Source organism: Scardinius erythrophthalmus, assembly GCF_964197995.2.
Source record: "Scardinius erythrophthalmus genome assembly, chromosome: 5".
NCBI lineage: Eukaryota > Metazoa > Chordata > Actinopteri > Cypriniformes > Leuciscidae > Scardinius > Scardinius erythrophthalmus.
This window is the reverse complement of record NC_138225.1, coordinates 19,296,130-19,316,756: the sequence shown is the minus strand read 5'-3', so window position 1 is coordinate 19,316,756 and position 20,627 is coordinate 19,296,130. Positions and strand designations below refer to the sequence as shown.

At 37.0% G+C, this 20,627-nt stretch overlaps 1 long non-coding RNA gene across 1 annotated transcript in view; it reads right to left on the bottom strand.

Annotated features, from left to right (window-relative positions):
* Window positions 1–207: 207 nt before the first annotated feature.
* Window positions 208–20,627, bottom strand: part of LOC308691219 — a 41,000-nt gene continuing 20,580 nt past the window's right edge. The window contains exon 3 of the long non-coding RNA XR_014030241.1: window positions 208–2,062. This is a non-coding gene — a long non-coding RNA (uncharacterized lncRNA). The remainder of the gene's footprint in view (window positions 2,063–20,627) is intronic.

Genomic DNA, 20,627 nt, shown 5'->3' with positions numbered 1-20,627 from the left:
GTGGTTGCAGGGAAGACTGTTGCGTTCACCTCACAGACACATACCTATAGACACGAGCTTGTGCACAGAGTCACCACAAGTTCGGATCTACGGGTTTGTGGCAGCTGGCATCACTGCACTGCGTCACAGCTACACACTCCACCTTTCACAGGACACCAAAAATAATATACACTGCACTAAAAAAAAACGCTAATTCTTTTTCTTTTTCCTCATGCGCCAATTTCAAAACACTTTGAGTCAGTTTAAAACAAAAGACAGGCATAGATGGCCATTTTTGGAAGATACGTTTTTTTTTTTTTTATAATACAGAGGAAGAAGATCATTATGTACGTCACCTGAAATTCATGAAAAGGATAGATAAAAGATAAGATTAGGAATTCATAAACAGAGAAAATATTGATCCTGTAAAATGAGTGGCTTTTTAAAAAATATGTACAGCTGCTGAACATTGAGAAGAACTATACAAATTATCCATGTCCCTTTCCACAAGCAAACAACAACATAAGCAAGTCAAATATATAATGTGACAGTGGAATTCAGGTTAAAAAAATTCAGGGGGTAAAAATCAGCAAAAAATTAATACATTTACTTTAATGAGGTTAGAATATTGCTAACATACAGAATAAGTCTTATTGATTAGACAAGAAAAATAACGACAAATTCCCAAATATTACTGCAACTTAAACTCAAGTAATTATTCAAATAATTTGATACAAAATTGTTGGGTGTGGTTCAACAAAAATAATTTGTTTAATAACTAATTAGAGACATGATTAAGATGGGAGCTCCCACCAAAATATTTTACCATAAATTCTTTGTATTTCAAATCACAAAAGTTTAAAACATATCATTCAGAGTGAAGGTCAGTTTGAAAGACATGTGGTGTTTGCCGTGCCCAAATGAGACAACACCGCTACTGTTGGATCAAATATACTGCAGTGACTGACATTTGAGAAAGCAGCAATAGCAGAAACGCTTTATTTATTTTTGATATCTACACTTAGTGTATATGCAACTTAAGCGCAAGTATAGAAATACTAAACTTTTTAGCAGAAATAAATCTTAAATAAACCTAAAAACTGTTTAGCTAGTTTTAGTTAACTATATCGCACACATTCAGTGTATCTTTTTGTTTACCAATTACTGCCATTTAATATACAGAAATAAGAAATCACAGACTCTCCATCAAGGGCTTTCCCAGTCTGTGCTACAAGATGTAGGTGCAACAAGCTGCAATTAGAAATGCCATGATTCATGGTAGAGTGCCACTCCCTAAGGAAAATCAAAGGTTATTCCAGAACAATAGAGTAAATGTTAAATATATCAGCATTATATCTTGACCTATTTCTACACAGAGACACGGTGTATTGTATTATGAGAAATGCCAGAGAAAAAGAAAATAAGTTGTGAGTGAATCGAATCTTGAACATGCATCCAGTACACAGTCTCACATTTCAAATGTGTTTCCATGGCATCGTACGACCACTCAGAACCCGTTACTGTTATTTGCTTGCTGATTTCTAGCCACTGGAAACAAATGAATTGTGATTCGTCAAACAGTGTGTGTACACAAATATCTGACAACAACTGACCCTGTAAAAAAAAAGTTTTTAAGTATGTTAAATGTTTGACCGCAATTGACCTACATTTATTTCGGATATGACCTTAGACTAGTGGTCTACGACTTGTCACTGAAAAAATCCAAACGTACAAAATAAAACAAAAATGTTTGCTTATGGAGCATAATGGAATGTGGACAACTGTGGATACGGAGACTATTTTTACGTCAAGGCGGACTTTAAAAACGAACAAGAAATGACACAACCCGATGGTAAACAAGATGCAGGTTAAAAAAAAAACGTTCAGAAAAAGTTCGGACTGAAAAAGAACGAAAAGAATGGACAGAAGAAAAAAGGGCATAGGAAAATATCATACCGGTGGAAGACGTCTGTCTATGGTGATGACCAGTTTTATGTCCATACCAGAGTCATCCTACACCTGGCGGCAATATGGAGTCAGGCTTAGGGTGCAGACTAGGCCAATTCCGTTGCCCGCAAAAAATCTGGAGCAGGAAAGAAAAACAGCATGTTAAAAGGAAGTACAAAAGTGCCTCTTTCGCACGTTCAAACCATTAATACACAAACACGTCCTGACATGAAGGAAGAACACATACAGCACCTACAACCTTGAAAAAGAAGCCAAAAATGGCAACCCTAGTTCAACAAGAGCAAATCGCCAAGTCATCGGCAGACAACATTGAAAAAGCCCCTGTCCCCTCTTTCGCCCTCCTGTGCGGCCGGTCCTATTCGTATTTACCGTGGAAAAAAAGAAAATCCTCAAAAATGGGTCAGAAAAGGTTCCATGGAAGACTGAGAAGAGAAGGCGGAAAGGTCGAATGCGGTGAGATGTGGTCGAGGAGGAGCTGCGGCACTGCCCTGGCTACAGGGAGAGTGGAATTTGTGACCATGCAAAGGAAAGGGTGGTGTTTTCTTTTCTTTTTTTTTTTTCTTTTTTTGGCGCTTCGCTGTACTGGGGTTTTTTGGATCTCAGCAGGGTCCTTGGCTGCAGTTCTGACTCCCCTTAGTGGTGCCAAAATGTGGACGTTTCCCTTTGTCTTTAACTCCCATGAACTCCCAACAACTGAGGGGCGATTAAAAACAAGCAAGGAACGAATTGAAACAGAAACGAACTGACAGAGCAATAAAATAAAGCTATAAAAACGTTAAGAAAAAAGTTTATAATGGAGAGAAGCAGATGCAGAAAGAGGGGTAGAGCGTAGTGCAGAAAATAAAAAGCAGCTTTACGGACGACAGAACAGTCTAAAGAGTGAAGACTGAAAAGGACTGCTTTCACACCACATTACTCTTTCTGCAAATATGCCATCTCTCCGTCTACGCGAGCAGAGCGCTCTCTCTTGCTCCTACTCCTCCCTCCTTCCTTCCAGTCGGCGTCCAATCCACGCCACGTAGTGAGAGAGAAAAAGAGATACACTTTTTTTCAACCTCATCAAAATGGCAGAGACAGAAAGTTACAAGCAAGAGAGAGAAAGAGAGCAAGCGAAAGGGAGCACAGCTCACTGTCCTGTTCTGTTCTGGATAAAACCACAGGCAGCAGTCCGAAATCTGTCTCGATTCTTTTTTTTAAGGTACAAACTCCCTCGGATCAACAAAACAACAGCGAAAAATATTTTTGTTATGCCCCACGATCAAATATAGTGCCCGCTGTAGACGGGGTGCTGTGCCCGCCATGCTAATCGGATGCAATTAATAGCTTTTTCTCTCTGTGTCTCTCCATCCATCTGTCCCTCTGCCTGTGTCTGTCTGTCTGCTTGTCTCCATATCTATTTGCTTGTTTACATGGCTGCCTAATCCAGGCATTGGCACAGTCTCTCCAATGCTCCCCGTGTGTGTGTGTGTGTGTGTGTGTGTGTGTGTGTGTGTGTGTGTGTGTGTGTGTGTGTGTGTGTGTGTGTGTGTGTCAGTGTGTCAGTTGGTCACAGTCTGGCTGGCGTTCCGCCGGTCCCCAGACAGTCAAACATATTTGAGTGCTATTACCTCACTATCACAGAGAGTCTTTCACCTACATTATTCATCATTCGCCTAAAAATATATTTCCGTTGCCCTCTTTATATTTCTTTAATTTGCATCCTGACAAAAATATTTTCATAGCCGAATGGTTTTCTACATGAAGAAAGGAGTGTATCTGGCGAAGTTGCAGAATCACATGGGAATTCCTCGTGAAATGGTTCACGAGATCTCAATATGGCTTCCCTTTTATCCTGCAATGCAGCCCAACTCATCTATGGTGTGCAACATGGCAGGAGGGGAATAATTTCAGGGGTGCACATTCTGCAGCCAGCATGTGGTGCAACATCATATTCATTCCCCACATTTTTACTTTCCAAAGGTGCCAACGTGATGTGAACTGCATAATAAAAGTCTAATTCATTTAAAGAATCCTTTTCAATAAATATGTAAATAAATAATAAACATAATAAACATGAAACATGAATTTGGATCATGTTTGAAGATAAATCTTGCACTCGATTGTTTTATAATGTGTAACTAAAAGTTTAAAGTTATATATTTTGTATAAAAATTATTAAATATACACTACAGTTTAAAAGTTTGGGGTCAGTAAGATTTGTTTTGAGAACTTAATACTTTTATTAGGCAAGTCTCATTAAATTGATCAAATTGACAGTAAAGGTATTTATAATGTTACAAAAGATTTCCATTTCTAATAAATGCTGTTCTTTTGAACTTTCAATTCATCACAAAATCCTGAAAAGAAATGATCCCGGTTTCCAAAGAATTATTGAGCTATTAGAGCTATTAGAATGATTTCTGAAGGATTGAGACTGGAGTAATGATGCTGAAAATTCAGACTTTGCATCATAGAAATAAATTGTATTTTAAGTATATTAAAAGAGAAAACCATTATTTTATATTGTAATAATATTTTGCAAAATATAAAATAAAATAAAAAATCTGTATTTTTGATCAAATAAGTGCAGGCTTGATGAACAGAAGAGACTTCTTTCAAAAACGTTAAAAATAGTAATGTTTCCAAACTTTTGACAGGTACTGCATGTGTATATATTTATGTGTGTGTGCACGTGATTTAGTTTATTAAAATGCATGTAGAATGCCCCCAATATTCAAGATAAGGGGACAAAAATACCTCTGTTTGTCTTTTATATTTAATTTAATATAGTTAATATCACAGAAAGAGTACATTTTTTTCTTCAAATATCAGCATGATTACAAATTGATATACAATGGTTCAATAAACAAGAAGTTAATATTAAGTGACATATACAGTCAAACCAAAATTTATTCAGACACCTTCAACATTTCTCAAATTATCACAGTTTATTCGCTATAGTTTAGAAAATGGTAATAAAATATGACAAACCAAAATCATCAAATCAGTTGATATTTCTCTGGTTTTGGCCATCCTTCTGTTAGACTGTCTCACAAATGAATAAGGTTGAATAGCTGTCAGTTGTCAGCTGTTAAATTTAAGTACACAATTAGATAATACCAATTTAGGTCAACCAATTACCAAGCAATGCTTAATTTAGTTCATTCTGTGGTGTAAAAAGGTCACATTAGCAATAAAGTTTTGTCAGGATTTAGCTATCCTCACTTACATAAATGAACTATAGTGTCCTGCAGCCACAAGTAAAAAAATATCAAAAATTATATCTGGTGTCCGAATAATTTTAGGTTTGACTGTATTTTAGACACAGTATTGCTTGTTTTTGCTCCATTTTGCCAAGGAAAATGGCTCCAAACAAAGCCATAGGACTGTTTTGCGTCTCTGAGCAACAAATGGTGGTGTTTCCTTACTGAATGAACACATCATTTGGATGAATGATTCAACGACTCACTCATTAAGTCAAATGCTTCATTCCCGAATGAATCAGCCATTTAAATGAATCGGTTGAAACCATAGACAGTATATAAACTGGACACAGCGACCCCATTGGATTCAACGGAGACAAGTGAAGTCATTTAGAAGCACTAACTTCCTGATGGTCGAGCGTACTGCGCAGACTCAAACTAAGCTTGACGACGTAGATGTGACATGAGCAACCCGTCTGTCTTCTAGCAGCTGTGCCAAGCGAAATCTCAATCATTCCCTTCCGAAACTTGCAGAGATGGAGAGTGTGAGTAGGAGGTGTCCATGAGATAGGAGCAGGAGAAACGTTTGCTATGTATTCTGATTAATTATTTACTCATGCCACGTCCCCCCGATTGCCTGCGAGCTTCTCCTCCTGTCTATACGGTAATTTCTCTACTGTGCGACAGAGAGTCGCGTGGGTATGACGCAATCGTTAGCCTACTTTTACAAAAACTGCTTCTACGGGGCCATAACGTAAGATGTAATGGAGGTAATGGAGCCTTTTATACATTTTCGTGTTTCTTTGGAAATAAATAATGGACAAATGGAGTCTTTAAACGCCTCAGATGTAAAGTTATTCGCTGTCAAAGTAACGCCAAAATGAATGGGAGTCAATGGGATGCTAACAGCAGGTGATGGTCTGCTAGCCAATGGCGGCGCCCGGGAAACTTCAAAATAATATGAAACGCTGCCCCCCTGGTTGAAACTCAATGACTCACTCATTGTTGCCACCTACTGGTGGTTTTAATTTCACATTTAAAGTATCTTTTAAATGTTTTTTTTTTAAATAATTTCAAAATATCAGTATTCAACCTTTTATGTTTAAAACATCAATACATCATTTACGCATTTGTAACTGCAGGTGCATTCGTGTCCCCTCTGAGCTGCTGCAACAGTCTAAATGCATCTAAATGCCACTTCAGATGCAGTTTCTGTTTCCTCTGCATTGCAAAGATGGATTTTGTTGATACCCATTTCATTTGATTGGTAACAGCCCTATTGTGTCTTATTATTCTAATTTAATTTATTGATTAAATGGTAGAATTTGACTCAAAAGATAATGCACTCAATTAATTAGGTTAAAAATGGCTTTAGATAAAAATGCCCATAAAAGTTAAAAATCAATTTAAACTTATTGGAAAAGATCATTTCTTGTCACTGCTGCGAACTGACCACCGTACAGATTATGAGAAATATCAAAATCTTTAGGAGTCAGCTGTCAACGGTAGTCCTAAACCAATAAACACACTATTGTGTTTAATTAAAAAAATATTGTCTAATTATCGTTATTGATAAAAACCCAGAAAATTTTGAGATATAATTTTTTGTCAATATTAGACACCCTTAATATATAAGTATATTCAAAAGTTTGGTGTCGGTAAGATATATATATCTACACCAAACTTTTGAACAGTTGTGTATGATATAATAAATATAGTTAATGTTAAAAAAAATGATATTAATAAATATTTCATTATTCTGTGTTAAATGTCAATAAATTAGGTTGACATCTGCTCGTAAACAATTGCAACATAATGAAATTGTCTGCAGGAGCTTATAAGAGGGTCGAGGGGGGTACAAAGAGGCTTTTTAAGTCTCTTCCACATCCTGCTCCTCTTGAATCTAAATGAGCAGATTTGACTTTCAGGTGTCTGCCAAGCCCCCTTGTCTGCCCCTTGTTTGCCCTGTGCCTGCTCTTCTTCCTTCCCCCCTCAACCCTCTCGCCTAACCCATGCCAAGCTTTAAGAGTGGGCCTCCAACATAAGGGTGAACAAAGAGGGCATTAGGATAGGGAGTACTGTCCGCAGCGGCTGGTTCCAACACGGGAGCAAAGAGGGAGAAGAGATGGATGCAAAGAGAGAGTGTAAGCAATGTGAAACATTAACTAACTGAACATAAACGATATTCGTTTATACTGTTTGTCTGTTCCAAAAACTGTCATAATGTCGATTTTTGATTTTCGATTGGCCCACACAAACTGCTAAAAAAAGAGCAGTCTGAAATGGACCTTGTTAAAAATAAACTTCAGCCGCTCGTTTCTAACATTGGGATTCTTCAGAAGGATATGCAGAGCGGCAGGTGCAACACTCAGCTTGGAAAAGCACAAGGTTTGACAGACAGATAGGTATAGTATATATATAGATAAAGAATAAACACATTTACAATGCTTGCCATATTACTTTTCTCTCTGCTTGTTTGTTGCCCTACGGTGGTTTTATGTTTCTTGTAATGTGAGACAGAGGTGCAACAAGATCTTATGACAGGGGTATGCAAAATGCCTTAGTTCTGTCATCCCTTTGTGAAGACTAAAATCTTTATTTAACAGTTATATTTAAACTTATGTTTATGCGCATAACGGTTTCCAAGTTCCAAGGTCAACTGCTGGAAGTTGCTTCTATTTTTTTTTCTTTCACTTTTATCTTTTCCATTACAACAATAAATAAAAGTGCAGATGAAAAATCTATGACAGAACAGCCAATTATTTATCACATCATAAAATTAAACACTCCCAAAAACACCTGTTAACTAGACATAGATAGGTTTCGAGAAAAGTGCCATAAAATCTCCTGAGGCATCCTTACCTACGTGAGTTCACCAGTGGCAAAAGCTCTGAGACAATATGAATACATTTTAATAAAAAGTTTTGAGGCTGTTTATTTTTAACAAGAGGGCAGGTCTGAGACATTCGAAACAGCACTCTAAAGCACAAACGCCTATAATGACTCCATAGGGCATCATCAACCTCAACAGGAAGAACAATGTCGTCTTGTGCTCAGTGGCTCCGAGCCTGTTTATGGTGACATACCGGTGAGGTCTTATTGGTTTTCAAAGAAAGAGCCTTGGCAGTGGTTCTGAGGAGTCAAATCCTCTGAAGCCAGAAGAGAGAAATATAAGAGAGAACACCCACTCAGCACAAACACAGTAAGGAAGAGAGACACAGATTAAGTGATAAAGAACAAAAATTATGAATCTTCCCCATGATAAGAATAAGACATGTCACATGGGTGACCACTTGAGTCATTAAAATCTTCTGTGTCTTGTCAACCAGCTGCCTGGTCAGCAAGCAAATGACAAGCATCTAAATTTTTTCTATCTTTTCCCCCCCCTCTCTGTCACAGACAATTAGTCTGAAGAGGTACTTCAGAATTTCTGATGATTATTTGTTTATTATAGACAATAAACTAAAGCAATTCAGTATTAGGTAGAGAAAAATACAATTAATTAGGAAATAACTAAATATGTAACATTACATTTTAATTACGCATTCAGAAAACAAACTGCTTCTGCTTGAATTGCCAACAACAACAACAACAACAAAAAAAAAAGCAGATGTTCATTTATCACTTTCCCAGTCAGCGATTTTGAAAAAAGCTGCCAGCCACCCCCAGCATTTTGTCATAAAAGTTTCATGGCCCCCAGAATATTTAGTTGTATGAATATCTGAATATACAATATATCAAGAGAAAGAACAGACCCTCTGTTTTAAAAAAAAAAAAAAAAAAGCCTTCATGCATTCCTTCGTACTGGGTCGTCATTTCATTCGGTAACATTATGCAGTTTTGATTTTTAAGCTGTGATCGCGTTATTTTACATATGAATCTGCTTACACATCATATCTCTTGTTTCTGCTTCTTCTTCACATGTGATTTGATCAGGAGATTCTATACCCTTTCTGAAGATGCATAATAGCACCCTCTACTGTATAACAGTGAAAACACGGAAAGCCGTCAATTTCAGTCAATGGCGGGGAAAGAGTTAACAGAGAAAAAAAAATCTACTGATTATTTGAGCATTCACAAAAGTAAACTAGCTGAGTATACAAAAGATCTTTACATTAAGTTGCATGTTTCCAAGAAATCAATCTAAATAACAAATATGTGCTTCTGCTAGACCACTTTGAAGTCTGGCAATTCTGTTTCAAATGTAATGCATTTATGTTATCCTGATCTTAACATAGAGATATGATATGCATGTTAATGTGGACCTGGCTGAAGGGTTCTAAATATCCTTGTGATCTGGTTTCAGTAAACACATTAAATGTCACATCACACTCACACATGTATGGCTCGACAATAAGGACTGCCCGCGTAAACATCACTAGGGACAGTCGACGCAACTGTTACTAGTTACAAGTTTTTAAGCCTTGCCAATTTAAATATTCAGGCACAAAAGGACGACAAAGAGAAGTTTTGTGCGCACACATTTGAAGCGTGTGCCCAGAAAGCCGCTTCTCAGACAGCAATGTTAATTAAACAACAAAGGACAAAGAAAAAATATCACTCGCTGCTCTTGACTGAATAACTTTCGCAACTTTAATAAGGATTAATCGATATTTAATTTATACAGTGAAGATGCAGTGCTATTTCACATTTGATTATACATTTGATTAATGTGTTTACTGAAACCGTGCGTGAGTGTGTGTGTGTGTTGAGAGAGGCGCGGGCGCGATCGAACAGTGGAAACACAAAAACATACTCCGTCATTTTGTTCAGGACAACATTCAAACTGCAAAGTGTTTACTTATCTTTGTGTACACTCGCAATAAAACACAACATTGTGCTTTTGTCAAACTGTAAACTCTTGTCAAACTGTAACCTACAACTGTCACCCAACACAGTGAGTAAGTTACACATTCTACATTGATTAAAAGAAAATCAAATTTGTTTTTAGTAGTAGTATTATTTTATACAGAAATAAATTATCTATAATTCAGATGAGAATAAAGTTAGTGTTAATTAAAATTAAGGAAAACAAATATATTGAAATATAGCAAATTAATTTTAAATTCATTCAGGTACAATTACCAAACATATCTCAAGGTCTTTTAGTCTTTTTATTAATTTAATTAATAAACTAATTATATAAAACTATTGTCCATGCACTACAAATAAACTGGTTCTATGCCTTTACTTTATTAATAAAACTTATTTAAAAAATACAAGGCATTGTAAAACTTAAGACATTTATTTTCCTTTGGTGGTACAGCCTACAGATATGCACAATAAAAAAAAAATGCCTTCTACATATTTGTTTTGCTTTTCCCTCCATTGTACCGAACTCGTACCAAACCGTGATGTCTGAAGCGAGGTATGAACCGAACCGTGACTTCTGTGTACCGTTTCACCCCTAATATATATATATATATACACACACACATGTATATGAATGAATCAAACTTACTATGTTGAATTAATTTTAAATATCAATAGATTAGATCCAGTAAAAATAGCTTCTTCACTTTAAACAATATAGATAGTATTGTTCCCTGTTTTTAGCTTTTGGCATCTCCTTTCTGTTTAATACAACAATATAAAAGAAAGTGATTAAACCCAGCAGCTACAGTTTCCAATATGATACAAACACTTCTGAAGATAGTTGTAATTTTGTGCTGGTACTGAATTTGTCCACTGCTTTTCTTTCCCATTCCAGGTCTCTCACGTCTCTCTGTCTGATATTCTCCTCATGTGCTACTGCGGCACCCACACTCCAGTCCTCCCTATTAATCTACCACTCAGATATACAGCGTTGTCACTGTCCTCCATTCCCAGGATGCAATGGCTGGAGATTACCATTGTACAAAAGACGGTGCTAGTGCAAACTTGGAGTCATAAACTACTAATTTCATCACATTGTCATTTCAGGACCTTCAGTACACTTTTTTGGTCAATAAATGGTAGTTGCATTTCAAGCGATGATCTGATTAGAGCCAGGTAACCTCCTTTGCAAAAAAAAAAACCTTTAGGAAAGATGACGAAAATCTTTACTGTGGGGATAACAAAGTAAATATAATATTCCTTACATAAAAGTCGTGCCAGTAACTGAATTTGCAATCAGCATCACAGTGCATGAAACTATAGCTCTGTCCCAAGATCTAATGAGTCTTAAAATTTAAATCAGAATTTTTTTAGATCATAACTCGATCTTCTTGTGAAACGACAGACTTCTCTCTGACGATGTATGCCAGATTTCTCTAATCTTTTTTGCTTCGTCAATAATTCATTCAATGGAATGAACGTCACAATACAGAAAAATTATCTGTTGCTACTTCCGTTACATTGCAACTTTAAGTGACAATGTGGACCAAACTGATTTTTTTTTTTTTTTTATGAGATTGTTGCCATTTTGGGATTGCCTTCACCGTGACTGAAACATACTGTATGAAGCTGCCTGATAGTTTCAGGGATGGGTAGAGATGCACAATGTCCTGTATCAGCACCATATTGGTTCATTTGATTGCCACTATTAGTTATTTAGTGCCAGTTTTGACCTATATTGTGTATTTAATCGCTTTTGCTTATTTTAGAATTTAGATCAGCATTTAGCACTAACTTAAAGGGATAGTGATAGATTATGACAAAGGTTCAACAATTTAACCAGCACCCCAGAGGTCCCTCGTTTACAATCACAAGGGATTCTTATTTTTACTAAAATCAAACAATATATTTTGCACTTTTTAAAATGAATATTTATCATTCTTTTACATTGTACATTATAATGATGTGATGCCTAAATTCACTTGCAGCAAATTGTTATTTCAAGTATGTAGATTATAGATTTATAATATTGATCATTTATCAGTTATTGGCCATAATCTTAAAAATAATATGGGCTTAATTGTATCATCCAAAAGATACCTATACCTTTTGGAACAGCCTTTGTATCGGTAATGTGTATGTGAAATGTTGCCTAGTATGTACAAAACTCACTAGGACACTAGAGCACATGACTTTCCTTCACATCCAGTATGTAATGTAGTAATATTTGTTCAATATTAATATAAATCACACGGTATAAAACCACAACAACAATCAAATTGCATTGATAAAATCTTCCAAAGTGGCATAAACAGTTAAATCCTCTTTAGACTGAAGCAAGCAGGTGGCTAAAGAGACACAAAAATGTAGACAAAGAAAGAAAACAGCCGGAGTCCTTCTTAGGAAGGCGTGAGGTTGGACCAGGAAGAAATGGGAAAGGGGGGAACCTAATTACGATATTAATCAAGCTTTAATTTCAATTCATCTCCAGTAACCGTCACACACGCTCACTAATCAGAGAAGCAAGTAACACAGCCAACTACACAGTATTAACACATCTCAGCCCCTCGGCAGGATGGAAAGAAAGGGAGAAAGGGGCTGATGAAGAAATGCATACAGCCTCAGTAAAATCAAACTGACTGATGCCTCTCATCCAACCAGAAAATCAGCACAGCACTGACAGAGAAAAGAAGAGAGGGGGGTTCAGATATGTGGCGTGTGCCAAAGTAGGGAAGGGGTTGGTTATATTCTGTGGTGAATATTTTAAAAGGATGCATCTCGAGGAGCAACTCTGAGTGCATTATTCAACAGACGTTTATCTTCAAAACCACTATAGCTGTAGGAAAACCTTTTCGGTCACATCTTCATTGAATTCTGAAACCGTTGAACCCGTCTTTATAACAGCGGTGAATGTAAGAGCATTTATTCAATGTTCTTTCATCCTTTAGCTACACCACTGACATTATTATTATTATTGCACAATTATACATATAAGAGATTACGATTATTATGATTCCATTATGATTTTACCTGTGCTTTGGCAATAAATATCACAGCTTGAATTGAAATAGAAAGAAAGAAAGAAAAGGGGTTAGAGACAGACAGAGAGAGCTGAGAAGGTGGTTGCTGGGACTCAAGGGGACACAATCTACTAATTCATCTCATGCCAGTTTCTTTTCTAGGTGCCGTAAAAAAGATGTCTCAGTAAATTTTAATAATAATATAAAAAGCCCCTCTGGCCTCAAACTTTGGCCTCCATTCTCCCCTCTCTCTTTAGAGCAGGGGCTTGAGAAAAGGAGTTCAGGAATGCTCATTGTGTGAGGTAAGTGCCTCTCTCACTTGCTTTCTTGCATTCTTCCTCTCTCTAGTTCTGTTTTTCCCTCGTCGCTAAATGTTTTCTTCTCTTCACCTTCTAACATTGAACTACCCTTTATCAGTGCCCCATCTATATTTTTTGGTCTCTCTCTTTCGATTTCTTTTGTCTGCATCTCCGTCTCATCCTTCTCTCTCTCTCTGTCATTCTCAGAAACGAACTCACTTTCTCTCCATGCTCTTTTCCTCTTTAATTTACTCTGGAGGAGAGCGGAGGGGGCAGCGCCATGGTTACCTGGCGTAGTGCCATCTCATTACACCGCCAATTGATTCTGGAGCACCGCCACGTCCGTTACCCCTTTTCCCTCCCCTCCTTCAGCCCTCATTCACCGCATCCCCTCCTCTCCTCTAGCCCCAACAGTCAACCTCCCATTATGCTGCTGAGACTGTCTGCAGTGTGGTCTGAATACTGAGCACCATCTCACATAGACACACACCCGCATACACACATGCTCATAAAAACGAGGATACTGGACCACTTTACTAATTGTGAACTTCAGAATCTGCTAGATTGTTAAATCCGCTGAGTCACACAAGTGAAGTGGCATCTACGCATCGACCTGTGGTGATGCCGCACAGTGTTTGGTTTGAAACATGTTCGGCATTGCTCATAGGACACAATTTAATTTAACACTGGATTTTGCTTTCTCGTCCAATCAAACAGAAGCTAACTGATCATGTGACTGCTGGTCTGGTAACATGTAGATGCAGCAGAATGACTTTCAACCTATCAAGCTCTCTCACTCTCTAGAACTCCTTAAAACATGGCAACTTTCTCTGTCTCAGGTAGTTACCGCATAGTGTTTTTTTGGCTCTGCAAATGTGATATGTCAGTCAGAAAACGGCAAGGTTTGCAGAAAACGGCAAGAAAATGTGTTTGTTACTTTAACTATATATATATATATATATATGTATATATATATATATATATATATATGTGTGTGTGTGTGTGTGTGTGTATACACATACTTTTATAGGCTACATATACATATATAAATACAAACATACATACACAATTTTAAGATCTGTCCAGGGACAACGGATGAAAAATAGCCTTTTGGCTAATTCTGGTGCATTTGCAGCAATGCTAATTAATGTACACTGTCCCTGTCAAATAAATGAATAAATAAATAAATAAAATACATATATATATATATACACATATATATATATACACACACACACACACACATATATATATATACACACACACACACACATATATATATATTAGTGGTGGGCCGTTATCGGCGTTAACGTGCTGCGTTAACGCGAGACTCTTATCGCGCTATAAAAAAAATATCGCCGTTAATCTATTCTCCAAATTGGGTTGGGAGATGGCTCTATACTACACAAGCTATGATGACGCAATCTACCCGCGGCCGCGAGGTAAACCCGGCTGCAACGCATCGTATTCGTCGTCGTCTTAAGTAAACACGGCTGAAAGTGAAAGCTGGTGAAAAAGATCGGTACAACATCCATTATTTGGATAGACAGAGTGTGTGGGGTAACAGTTCGGTAAGTTAACAAACGACTAATCCGTTCTACCACTTCAAATTCAAAACGAAACATATAACTGAATACCAGCGCGCGCGTATTATTCCCAATATATCTTAGTGTCTGCACCCGATTTTAAGAATCGTTGTTGTGTTTCTTTTTAACTGAAAAGACATCAGTTAGACAATATTCTAATTTTAAATTTGGGGTTTCATAAGCTCCAAGCCATAATAAACATTAGACCTACTTAAGTCTCTGCAGCTAGTGTACTTAAATTTTATTTATCTGCAAAATTATGTTGTATACTTACAGTTTTGCACAATATATGTTCTCAAAACTACATACACCCATAAAAAAAAAAAAAAACCTTTAGCAGTTGTTTAGCAGGGTCTGTGTAACCTGTTCTGAAATGGTTTTATTATAATATATATCGTTATCGCAAGAGGCTGCAATGTATATCACAATATGGATTTTAGGCCATATCGCCCATCCCTAATTGATAGCCTATAGTAGTTGATAATAACATAGGCCTACCTAATGTTGCCTACGGATGGTAACAGTACAGTAGTAACCTTTTACAGTCTATGAGTAGAACAGCTTTCTCAAGCAGTTTGTGATGCATTTTGGAAACAGGAGATGAGCCCCTGGTCTAATGCGCCACCTGGCTTGAGAAACCCGTTCTCAAAGACTTACTTTTATAGTCATTATTTGGGTAGCACACATATTCTGAATGCCTTCGGCAGAATTCAAATGAGCCATTTTAATCTAGATTAATCTAGATTAATTCAAAATTAATCTAGATTAATCTAGATTAAAAAAATTAATCTATGCCCACCTCTAATATATATATATATATATATATATATATATATATATATATATATATATATATAAATTCTCCACAAAGAGAATGTTAATAATATATATTCTCTGTAGATAATTATTGTAATAAATATGATTAAAACCTATTTCTATGTAATTATAATAATAATGAATATATAAAGACTACCTGAGACAAGTCATTCATTTAAAATACATATAATAAAACAAAATGTATATTTTTATGTAATTTAGACAGGTAGACAGAAAGATAGATGGATAGATAGACAGACAGAGACAGAAAGACAGATAGATGGATCAATGAATGGATAGATAGCTAGAGGGATTCCAGAAACAATTATTAAATAGGAGTAAAAATTGCTATAAAATAATTATTTTTAAATAATACTACAATCGTATAAAGTGTGTATATTAATATGAAAAAAATGACTTACATATATACTTATTTATATATACTATATATATATATATATATATATATATATAAAACATCTTTCTGTATGGCTGTCAGAGGCATTACACCATATAACTATATTGTGGCTGCTTGGAGAGAGGGAGCGGTAGAGCAGTAGAGCTGTAGATCCCGAGCTGAGGCTGAGGTGGGCCTCCCCCAGATCGTGGCCCCTTTCCTGTGCTCAGCTCGGGTTGTCTGAGGACACGGTGAACCAGGCCACCCGATATGAAGGAGAGGGCCCTGCTAAGGGGCCTGTGAGGGACGCAGCGCCACAACTGGAACTCTAGGAATCCTGCTCAACATGATGGAAAGAGGAGGGGAAGGACGGGGCACTTACTGGTGTCCAAAGGAGCAGGATTAGGCAGTTTGGATGGATGGATGAATGGGGAGGTTAGAGAATGGGAGAGGTGAATAAAGATGAGAAGGGAAAGATAGACAGAAGAACAGTGAATTAGAAGGTAACGCTACAATGGACAAGCCCATTTGAGGATACATAATCAAGGTACAATGTATCCCAACCCATACTAGTAGGGTAATGGGATAGCTGGATGATAATTATATTTTTAATACCTCGTCTGCAAAACCAATCTGGGCTTAATTCACACCCATTTTTGCTGATTAGTCATTCATAACGGTAATATGAATGTTTGATGTTTAAGCCTCCACAATCTCAGTTTGATCCCCTGTACTCTTTCTCTCTCACTTTCCCTCCCTCCCTTCATCTCTTTTGTCAATGCTAGCAGTATATGAATGCCCTCACTGTGAGACTTTCTCTCTCTCTGTTCACACTGCTCTGCTCCGCACAGGGATGCCTGAGCGGTGAGGTAAGAGGGCACTATACCTCAGTGAGCCAGAACACACACACACTCACACACATAAAATCACACAATGCTTCTCAAGTTAAATGTCTCGCACACACAGAGAAAAATGTCTATATTTTCCTGACTTCAGCTCCAGGACCATCTATATATTGCTGCATTATCGTAAATGTTATCCCTCACACTTTAATAAACACCAAAAGAACAAGGAAACACACTCTCTGGATACACATGGTTGGGTATTTGAATACTATGCATGCACACACACACACACACACACACACACACACACACACACACACACACACACACACACACACACACACACACACACACACACACACACACACAGACAGACACACAAAGAATGAGTCATGCAGTGATGAAAAGGCAGTCCTTTCAGAATGAACCCTCTGACCCATTCTTCATGTCCAGGAGCCCATTCTCTTTTATCAGGCTCTGACAGATTTCCTTTTCAATAAAACCCATTTAGACACCCAGCACTGGCTCAACGTCCACCATAACAATGCAGAAACCTTAAGTGAAACCGCTTCTTTTGAGATGATCCAGGACCAGATGCCTCCACGCAAATCTTAACCTTAGGTAGATAAATAAAACAAAAAACTTAAATAAAAACTGAGATTAAAAGGGAAACAGTAAGTCAGAGGAGAGGCTTCAAAAGAAGTTGCGGCAACCGTAACTTTAATGACACAGTAACCACAAGCTCTTGTGGTCTGATTGACAAATGACAAGTTATTATGATTGACAAGAAGATAAAAGTTAGTCACAAGACAGAATAGTTGACTGATTATGTGCATGTCTAGAAATGAATGGGCACTTGAGGAGAGAGAAAAGATTTTCAGAGAAAAGCCAATAATTTCACCTACTGAGGCAATCCATTGCAAACCCCAGAATAATAAACAAAACTCTGACCCATTTTTCTCACACACGATCAGCTGGCTAAAGGGACATGTGTGAAAAATCTTGTGATTCAGATGTGATCACAGCATCCAACAATGTAAATAAATAATTTACACTTTATGTTCCCTTTGGCAATAACTTAGGAAAGGTTGCAGTTAACTTGCAAACTGTTACAGTTATACAGCAAAATCTCTCTGCCAGATTTTGACAGATTTTTTTGAATATTTCTTTAGAAAAAAAAAGAAAGAAAAGAAAAGCTTGTTTGCAAATGGAAACATGGAGTAAATGAATGGACAAATTGGAACATCTCCCAACACCAGAACAACAAAGACTGTTAAAGTGCTGGAGAAAATTACCAACATTCTCAAACATCTTAAAGGAGTCATTCATCCAAAAATGAAAATTCTGTCATCATTTACTCATCCTCATATCATTCCCAAACCATACGCTGTTTTTCCAGGACACATAAGAAGAGATTTGAGGGCAGCTCACATAGATAGACCTCAACGGTCATGGTCTAGCAAAAAAAAAAAAAACACACACAAAAACAAGTGGTAACCTTCCGATCTCTCTCCTGAATCCAACACGGAAGTGACTTAAACTGCAATTCATCGACTGGCCGCTAGATATAGGCTCTAAAAAGGCTCCAAAAGAGAGTCAATCCCATATACCCACCATGTTAATATGCCCAACTTTACAGCAGAAAAAAAAATATGTTTACAGCCTGGTACAAAAAGTGGTTTTGGTCTATTTAGCTAATTTTGCACTTCATGATAACTGTGAGGGGGTGAATTTTTTTTAGAACTCATCTGTTTAAATTGTATTAAGCCTTAAAGTTCTGCATAGTTAAGGGCGTGGCCACTTGAGAGACAGGTGGATTGCCGCTGCTGTCACTACTAGCCGTTTGTCTGCTGTCTGTTAGCTGTCACATCACTTCAGCTAATCCCGCCTCTTTGCCCATTTTCGGTTATCCAGGAATGACGTGCGGCCAAGATGGCAATGGCTGACTCCGCCCAAAATTGTCATTTTTGGGTGGACTATTCAACATTGAGCACTACTCACAAGTGAGAGGACTTTACAACTTGAGAGGGTATGCATTTACCACAGTATGTGTTTCTGTGGCTGTAACTTAAAAAAACAAAAAAAAAAGAGAAAAACAGGATGACATGCAAGTTTTGAAGTGACTCTGTATTACACTACAAAGAGCTTGAGTGAAAATAGAGGGCAGTAACACACCATTTCCCAACACTTTGGAATACATTAAGAAACCCATATTTGTAAACACATTTAACATTTCTTGGACGGTGATTAAATCACCAGTGCGGTCAGTGCTTACAGTACTACTCTGATATCTTAGTGAGTAGGGGTGTTGACCAGAGAGAAGAGTCAGTCTTAGAGTGTGTTTACTCAGGCTAAAGAGTTGTAATGTTTCAGCTGAGAGGAAGCAGAAGTGCCTTTCGCCCCCCTAATGGGCCACAGAATAATATTACGGAGAAAGGGCCTAATTATGACAGGACCGTGATCCCTCAGTAACACAAGAGGAAAGGAAGAGAGAGAGACGAAATGGGGAAAGATAAAGGGAAAGAAAGATAGAAAGAAAAAGAAAAGAAAAAAGAATATATATATATATATATATATATATATATATATATATATATATATATATATATATATATTATATAAATGTAAAGCACTTTGAATTACCACTGTGTACAAAATGTGCTATTATAAATAAACTTGTCTTAAAACCAATTTGCCCACAGCGCAAAATGCAAGACAAAAACGGAAAGATAGAAAATGTCAAAATCTTTTCTAAAGTCACGATTTAGAAAAAGTAAAACTGAATAAATGGAGAAAAAAGCAAGCAATTACCCATTGAATGGTGAAGCATTACACGAGCAAACTCCACTAGCTGACTCAAAAATGTGATTTGGGGGATGTCACACCTTCAACTGTTTTTGCTGAATTCTCACCCTCTTCTTACAGGTCTGTCACATTCACCAATTAAGAATGGAGAAAGGGTGACAGACTAAACAGCTGCACTAAATTGATTAACATTTTGGCAGCAAATCAATGTGAATCTTGCTGAAACAAGCAAAAAGAGTATCCTGCAATTCATGACCAACTGTACTGTTTAAAATCACCAAACGTAATGTTCTCAAACAGGTTTTCTGAACACTGCCCCATCTTCAGTTGGCCTGATAAAAAGATATTCAAGCCCAAAACTCATGCCATCAGCTGAAATGTGTTGGGTTGCTCACAGTGTTTATACTTTTCAGGGGAATCAACCCTCTCCATATGGTCTCTGCATACTACACTGTGAAAAGAAACAGTATGTTTTTCAGATTTAATTAAGGGTTCCCACACTTTTTTAATTTACATGACTTTCTGAGTCCTGGAAAGCACAATTTCTAATCACCATCTTTGAAAGTATTAATAAATGTAGAACACTTCAAAATGATTTAGCAAGACATATCCCATCACTTCACAGATGGCCTGTCCTGTTTTATCATATCTTGGCATGAATTTTATGTCTAAAAGCCACTTATGTTTGTTTTCTCTTTAAAGCTTACAAGTTATGCAGTCAAGAAATGTTTCAAGGTTCCACATTTTGGCACATTTTGGGAACTCAAAAAAACCCTAATCCAGCCAAGAGACTTCAGTTATATTATTTAGACATCATTATTTCCCATCACACTTCAAATATTTACATCATTCACTACTGTCACCTATTTAATGCCAACTGTAAAATGCTTTTTCTATAACAATTGTGAACATCGT